This window comes from Mytilus galloprovincialis, chromosome 10, assembly GCF_965363235.1.
Source record: "Mytilus galloprovincialis chromosome 10, xbMytGall1.hap1.1, whole genome shotgun sequence".
In the NCBI taxonomy this organism is placed as follows: Eukaryota; Metazoa; Mollusca; class Bivalvia; order Mytilida; family Mytilidae; genus Mytilus; species Mytilus galloprovincialis.
Window position 1 is genome coordinate 84531706 of NC_134847.1, and position 9238 is coordinate 84540943.

A 9238-nucleotide genomic window follows, 5' to 3' on the forward strand; every position below is an offset into this window, starting at 1 on the left:
AGTAAAAACTGATTGCATGATACTGTTAAATTAAAATTAACTGACCAGTTCAGACAGACATGGTATGCTACTCTACAGAATTATCCTAAAGCTCTCAATTATAAATTATTCAAAAATAGTTAAATTTCGAAACTTACTTTGGTATATTAGATGACAAAAACATTGCTTCTTTTTGTAGATTTACAACTTGGAACACAAAAATTCCTATCGAAATTGGTAGATGGCAAAACATTCATAGAGAAAATCGTATTTGTACGTATACTTTGTGCAAAAACGGTGATATTGGCGACGAGTTCCATTATATTTTAGAATGCTCGGCAATAGACGATAGAAGACAATTGCTACAAAAGAATCATTTTATAAACAGACCAGATAATTTAAAATTTCAAGGTCTCATGAATAGTAACAACCCGTCTGAACTAAACAATATGTGCAAGTTTATAAGAATTATTATTAAATGCCTAGAATCTCCTAGGTAATCACTTTATGTCTCTACTTTACATTTGTATTTAAGATTTATACTGTGTTGATTTATTTGTATATGTCTCTGTACCATTGTACTTTGTTTTACGACAATAAAGATATATATATGGAAATAAGTAATTAACCTGCAGAAAAGTTAAATATGTATATGAAGTAGAAACATATTAACTATGGGCTCATAAGAGCAACGAAACTTTTTGTCAGATGGAATCGGGTATAGTGTAGTGTCATTTTTCTTATTATTGCATATTTTTAAAATAGGACAAAACACAATAACAAGTTCTTATCAATAGATTTATTATTTCTTCCTTGTTTTACTATTGATTTTCATTCAAGGTTGTGTGTACCTTCTCACAATTGTGAAGTGTGGTCTTAATATGGAACGAGAACGATTGATAAAGTTCATTAAAAACCTGAAATCTGACTTTTTTTAAATGTATTCACCTCTGAGGTATTCACTTTCGATTTTAGAAATGTCATACGTCATCCGGGTGCTTTAGTTATCGTTCTTGATTTTAATTAAATATATGTATAATATAGCTGTATAACTGACCAGTCCACAAAAACACAAAAATACGTGAAGATGTAAAACCGAAAACCACTGAATCTTCTCATGGTTTGAATATTTTCCATCAATTAAATTCAATTAATTGATATACATACATGTACCATACCCCTTCGTGTCTATAACTCAAGTTTAATCACAATGACTGCACCTACTTTTTTGTAACATCATGACACACCTAAATACGTTAATAAATAAGATGTATACATCTATGGTCGAATTAAGAGAACGCTATTGAAGTGACATGGGTGGTATATATATATATATGCCCTAATTATAATTATCATTCACGTCATATAAAGTTTGGCGAGTAGCCAATAATTTATTAATCTAAGTTATATTATTTATTTTGTAATGTAATGTTTGATAACTCAGTTATCTAGTAAAACAATCATTAAACTCAAGTTTATACAAATCAGTCTTCAATAAATAATTATTCGCCTAAAATAATTAAAAAGAAAAAGTAAAAACTAAGTTCAAAGTAGGTCCTACTGCACTTACTTGCTACGTCGTACTGTTGTTAACATGATTTCTATAAATAACCATAGTGTTTATATATAGATGAAATAACTAATTCATGTGTAATAATGTTTTTTTTTTATACATGTTATAGAAAGATAGAAAGGCGGATGAGCGAGCGCTCCGCAAACAGTACATATATTTACAAACCTGCAAACTAGGCGTGAATACTAAATTAACGCACAGATATAGAAGCAAAAAATTAAGGATAAAATTACATTCTCCCGTTTACAAAAGTAAGGCCGTGTTCACACCAAACGCCGTGTAGAGTAAACATGTTTACAATTAGTTTAGTGAAGTGTGCACAGGTTTCACATTACATTTGTTCACATCTATACACATTGTTTAGCTACCCGTACATAAGATTTGTTCTCACTTGTAAACTATGTGTCATTTAAATGTTCATTACGTAGACACGGCCGACACTTGGCTAACCGAGAGATAGGTCGGTTAATCTATATTGAGTATGCGGCTATATCGACGGTTGGTCTGTTAATCGGGTTGGTTATACGTCTGTTAAGAGTAAAACGCACAATTTTATTATTAAAATCTATTTAATATACAGATTTTAGGTACATTATAAGAATCAAATCAAAAAAAGAAAAGTGTCTGACAAAATGATATATATATCATAGAACATTTTCCAACTGTAAAAACATTTCATAGTCTGCGCAGTTTTCAGTAAAACTAAAAGGCGTCGCGCAAGTATGTAGTTTTTATGCTTATACGCATAGCAATTTTTGCAATGAAAGGCGAAAAAACAATTTTAGATATCATTTAAAGGACACAAAATCGTACTTTGGTTCTAAAATATAAATTGAAATTAGTAAATATTTCATAATTGTAATATAGCGTGAGTAATACCACGTTTTAGTGAACATTATGGGAATAAAGTCTGTTAATGGGTTGGACAATTGAAATTGTGTCAGTTAAGAGTTATTTAGCCACGACAATAGTTGTGCTACCTTTATATTTTCCCTTTGAAAAAGTTAAGAATAAGATGCTCTTGAGTAAAAAAAAAATGACAATACGCTGCAACAGTATCCTTCTAGTAAGAACATTTTTATTTTGACTTCCTTTGCATTTTATTAAGGGGATGTGTCACTTCAATATATGGATATGGATTGCCTGCTGGAATATGCATGAATCTATTATTAACGTTTTCTTCAGCCTTAATTTTTGTGTCTGTTCAAAGTAGCACGTTCTCAAATCCGTCCGAAAGTGTCTATCTAATACAACACAGGGTACATATAACGTGTTGTCGTTCTCATATGCACATGATATTTGTCACTGGACGTTAAACTCTAAATCGTCAACATCATCCGATTGGTTGTTTTCTTCTATTACTGAATCATCTATTGTTTACAAATCAGTCTAAAGAAGTAAATGGAAAGGAACGAATACAGCTACATTTGGTTATCTTAAGTTTTAATTCATTTTATTCCGTTTATTTCCTTTCTACATAAGTGCAGAGGAGAACTGCAGTTGTCCGCATGTAAACTTTTAGCATTTATTACCAATATCAGTACTTAGCAATCCGTTACTGTTTCAACACCCAGGGGTGTTTCATGTCTTTATTCTCCAACAGTTATTATTTTTTCTATCTTTTTTTATTAATGCATCACTTCCTACTGTCCTTATCTATTATTCTATATATTCTGTGTTTCCATCCAGATTCTCGTGTATACAATGAGGGTCCGGATTGGGGGTGTTGTTTATTTCTATATTCTTTAAATTGTCTGTTACTTTTCTCTACATTTTATTTTATCTTACTCATTATTATTTCTTTATTCTTTATATATTCTAGCATCCCAATATATTTTACTTACTGATGTTTAGTTACATTACGACGTTTATCTCTGATTTATATACTGGTTAATAGAAGTGGGACATTTAAAGGCGTATCGTATCCGTATCTGATACGTTGACGTATCTAAACGTATATATGGGTTATTATTCAAATGATTATTTACGTGCATAAAAAGTAATCGAAAAAAGGGGGAAAAGAGGGGGAAAAGGAGAGGGCAATGTTTAATCTATTTCATTTTTAATGTATAAATTGTTCTTTTATGATATTGAATAATTGTTTAATTTATACATTATTTGTGTTTACATACTCGCGTCTTGAATGTCAAAATCTGTACTTTATTATATTTATTGTCCTAAAATGATGTTTCTACTATATTTACAGTTCTTATAATACAATTATGAAAACATTGCATGGACGACATCAGAAGCTAACATTTACACACATTTAATAATCACGTGATTTTCGTGTCAATCTATTTACTTGTTACAGTACATCATTCTACATGTTTTAAAACTTGATATTTAAATCATTAGAACTACCCTGGCGTGAAGTTGAATTATAAAACAAATAAAGTTAGCGATATGTATATATTACGTAATTTAAATTTGCTAATAAAAGGGAATTGAATCATCCATATCATATGAATCGAGTTGATTCTGATACCAATGATATTAAATTTATAAATTAGCAGGCAATCCTTTTATTAAAATGTGTACCCCCGAGTACACCATCTAGGGTGCGTTCGACTTTGGTGACTTAACACGACTTACATTTGAATGTACAGGTTGGTATGTCTTTTTGTAAACAATAAACGCTAGCACATCAAACGAGTGAGTAAACTATGTTTATTTTTTTTTCATTAAAAAATAACTTAATTTTAAGTCTGTTGTAGATTTTCAGTATATTTGCCACCAAGTCCCGATTTTCTGAACGAAGTGTCCTTTATCGAGTGCCCAGTTTAGATATAAACGAGTATTCATAAATTGAAAATTATCATGTAATAAAAAGACTGTATCAATGGGTATCAATAACAGAAAGATGTCTAACATAGAAAAACACATATTTAAACACGAAAATAATCTATGAAATGAATAACACATAGATATCTTCAGATACGTCAACGTATCAGAAACGGATACGATACGTCTTTAAATGTCCCACTTCTATAACCAACTTAGGGAGCTATCATTTGATTTTTATGGGGGGGCTAGGATGAAAAATTTTGTCCTGCTTTTTTTTTTAGTTGTAATCTCTGTCCTGCCTTTTTATTTTTTACTCTATTCGGTCCTGCCTTTTTTTTTACTAGTTTATCCTGACTTTTTTTACCCAAATTGTCATCCTGCCTTTTTTTTGCCAAGATGCTCATCCTGCCTTTTTTTTTACTCAAAACTCCTGTCCTGCCTATTTTTTTCAAATTTCATCCTAGCCCCCCCCCCCATAAAAATCAAATGGTTGCTCCCTTAGATACAAATTAGTGTCATTCATGACAACCTAAACAGAATCCACATGATATATGCGACCATTCTTGGATGAAATCAATATGTATAGATTATAACATGCCCTTTTCTATATTAGCCCTGGTATCATCCCGAGACTACCATATCGGCCTCGAGGCTTTAGCCGAGGGCCGATATGGGTCGAGGGATGATACCAGGGCAAATATGGAAAAACATGTTATAATCTTTAAGCTATTTATCACATATTTAAAAATTTATCCGTATCCGTAACAAATATGTGATAAGATATAAATAACACATAGCTGAGAGAGAGCAGATTGGGTCCCGAGAAAACATTGTCAACCGCGGCGAAGCCAAGGTTGACAATGTTTTTTCGAGGGATACCGATCTGCTCTATCACCCTCTCAGCTATGTGATATTTGATTTATTATAATGAATGTCCTATCATCATTTTCTTTAACAGATGAGTTTTATTATAAAGTATTTTCTATGTAGTCACGTACTTGACAGCGTAACGGGTATTTGAAAAATCATCAGAAGTGAAGTAAATAGACAATTGTAGTGCATTGACTTGACATATAAACGATACAAGGATTAGGCCCGAAACGGGAAAAAAGCTCTGCTATCAAGAAAAAAAATATTTTCAATTGTTGTTATTTTGTTATTGTTATTTATTTTATTTAAATTTTGGGTAAATACCCCTTTCAAAAGGCCTCATATCTGGCTGAGAAATATACATCACAATGAACATGATGAAATGTACATCACCAGTTGAAACCCATTGATGGTGAACGAATGCGTTTAATATCAACAATAAGCATAACACACAATGATTTATAGGTTTTAAAGTAAAAATATTAACAAGTGAAATACGTTTTTCGAACAATTGTAAAAGAAATAAGTTTGAGTCGTTCCACGCTTCGTTGTACATAGTAAATTAGAACTTTAAGCATTGTCTATAAAATAACTTGATGTAGATTCAATTCATTGTCGTTTAAACTGCCGATTTTTGATTGGTCTAGTCGAGAGGGTGAGATTCCAAAAAATTGTCACCCGCTCAGCCATGTGATAGAGTAAATTAACACCTTCGTATTAGGCAATCAAAATATGGCATTTTAACATGATTAATGAATGGCTATTATCTATTTTGAATTTATTGACATTGAATAATCCGCGAAGCGGATTATGTAAAATGTGAAGAGTCAAAAATTAGTTTTATGGTTCAATAAAATCAAAATAAATTATTGCTATTCATTATAAATAAATTTCTATCAAAAATAACGCTCAAAGAACTTTTTATATTATGTATATTAACAATAACAACGTAAGTACGTCTGAGTCAGTGACAACCCTACAACAGATGTATCCATCGGATCGCCATCAATGATGGTGATACATGGCTGTGTACATGATGTATATACAACTCGTCTAAACATCAACCCAACAATGTTAGATCTGTAAATTTACAGATCTAACATTGTTGGGTTGATGTTTAGACGAGTTGTATTAACAATAACAACGTACACACATGTTGGCGTATGAATACACAACGTCAGAGTGGGCGTGTCGTCATCAAAATTGACAACATTGAAAATAAAACTAATAATTTAAACCAATCAGAAGACAGAAAAAACACCAAATTTATTTATTGTATAATAATACTTTAATATTACACTTTTTTTATATCAGTTTTCAATATTCATGGCCTAAATTCATTGTTCATGTCAGTGTTTCCGTATATATTATGTTTCATTGCTCATGTGTTGTTTCCGTATATTTTAGCCACTCGTCTTGAGCCTACCCATTTGATCCGATAACACCCCATACAGCAATAAAATTATACTTTTATTGCCATTCATAACTCTTAACAGACCAATTAACAGACCGGGTTTTATACATCCGACCCATTAACAGACCAGGTCTTAAATAAAGATTGATTTATGTCACGAAAATACAGATTTTTGTGTAGATTTTTCACACAATGATATCAATTTGGTTGACAAACATAATGCCTGTCTTTCTTCGATGTACAAAATATCGCATGCAAGTAAATTCAACCAACGTGTCTTTTTGTGTACATTTTGTGTGTGTAAAATGTGTATAAATTTATTGATGAGTAACACGCCTTTTCATTTTATAGATCGTACATCGAAGCTAGAAAAATAATAATTACACCACTGGATTCAGTACATTGAATTGTTTTGTTAGACATAAATAATTTTTATGATAAACATATATTTAAAAAGTTATACAATGAAACATGCAGAATTTCCAATGATTTCCTCGATAACACCTGATTAACAGACTTTAGCCAACCCGATTAACACACCCACCGCCGATATAGCCACATACTTAATATAGATTAACCGACCAATCTCTCGGTTAGCCGAGTGTCGGCCGTGGTAGAACTGAATTCAAAATTTTGGGACAATTTTTCTAGCGGTAAGGGAACAACCATTTGACTTCAAAAGGGGGGTTGGGGTGGGAATGGAAATATTCCGATCCCTAATTTGATAAAAAAAAAAATGATCATACACTCAGATGATAAAAGAAATATTCTGAATCAAAGAGTTCCCCCATACATTATAGTGTTAAATATTGAAAAAAAATGTATTTGATCACCAGCATCCAGTGGCGTAGCTTGGGTCTTATATATAGTGAGGCAATTTGCCGAGCGAAGCGAGTCGAAAAATTTTGAGCCGAGCGGAGCGAGGCGAAATTTTTTTTAGGGGTGTTTGAGGGCCTGAAACGCGTTTTCCTGGATTTAAATGTATGATTTGTGATCACAACCTAATGCCATATCGCCATATCGCAACATATCTATATGAGGAAAGTTAGTCTTGATACAACACTGTCTTTTGGGATGACAAGTACTAAATATTAAATAAATAGTGTATTCGTCTCGAAAGTATACCTCTTATGCATTGTATGGGATTCTCTTTTCACATGTAAATAATATGACAGTGTACTATTTTTTGCAATTTTAATAAGTTAACACCTGTGTACAAGTACATATAGTTATCAAATTATCATTTATGTTAGAAATGTAATGGTCCAAGGCGACGTTTTGTCGTTTCATCAAATTTTCTCATAATCTTCTCTCTACAAACGGTGATATCTCTATGTATGAAGAGACTAGCCAGTCCAGAAAGTCGGTCTTCGGTCATCGTAGATCTGCTCCAATGTTTTAATCGTCTCATCGCAGAGGAAGACCTCTCACAGGGCACGGATCCTACAGGCATTGTGAGCAGCACTCTAAATACTGCATGAACATTGGGATAATAATTGGGGTCTGCAAGTTGAATTGCCGTTTCCAAAGACTGATTACCGGTATCTTTATCTCTGTTTTGGAGTTCGGAACAGAACATTTTCCACCGTTCAAGTTCTCTAACAAACCCTGGAGAGTCTGGCATATCCTCCTCATATCTGACTTGGATATCGGCAATTTCCTCCTCAGTTATGTTCTGAAGGCGACATGGCAGCAACTGAAACGCCAAGAAAGATGGTCATGTTTGTTCAGGAAATCGTTCATTCAACCCATTCAAACAGTGATCGACAAACGGAAATATGCGTTCACTCTATAATAGCCGTGTACCGAATCGTCGGAAAATGCAGCATTAGCCCGATGACGCATTCGCCCAACTGTTCTTGGTTTACCGAGCTCGATGTCTATGCTCTCGGCGATCGCAGCTGCTTTCATCCATATACATCTGTTGAACACTTCGTCCGACCTTTGAGCAGCAACTACCTTTTTACATGTCTGAGCATCTGTGAAGGCCTTGAACACATCACATTTTGCATTCTGCAATGCAAGACTTAAGGGCTTTGTATAACTTAAAATATGATGGGCAATTACTATTGCAACAACAAAAGTGCTCTTCTCCATCATATGTATAAATGCAGTGGCTTTTGTGCGAGCTTCGGTGGCCGTACTCTCCTTTCTAATCTTACATCTTCAAGAGATGCAAGAACTGCCTTGTATTTAGCCAAAATAACAGACAGTGTGTCAACTCTAGCAGACCATCTTGTTTCACACAATTTCGGAAGCAAACTCTTGGAAAAGGCATTTGCAATATTGATGTTACTCTCAACTTTCTCGTCATCGGTATCCCCTACTAAATAATCAACTTGTTTTGCATCGGGCAAGTGTCGCTTAAGAATTGCTGTTCTCTTTGGACTGCCACCAAGGAACCACGTTAATTGATTAACATCATCAAATACGGTTCTTATCATATCAACACTTCTACATGATGACGAAATAACCAAATTTAACGCATGTGCTCTACAATGATGGTATTCTGCACGGGGTTGTAGTTCTTTAATTCGGGCACTTACACCAGAGTTTAACCCAGACATCACGCTTGCTCCGTCATATCCCTGACCCCGTAAATTTCGCAAATCTAA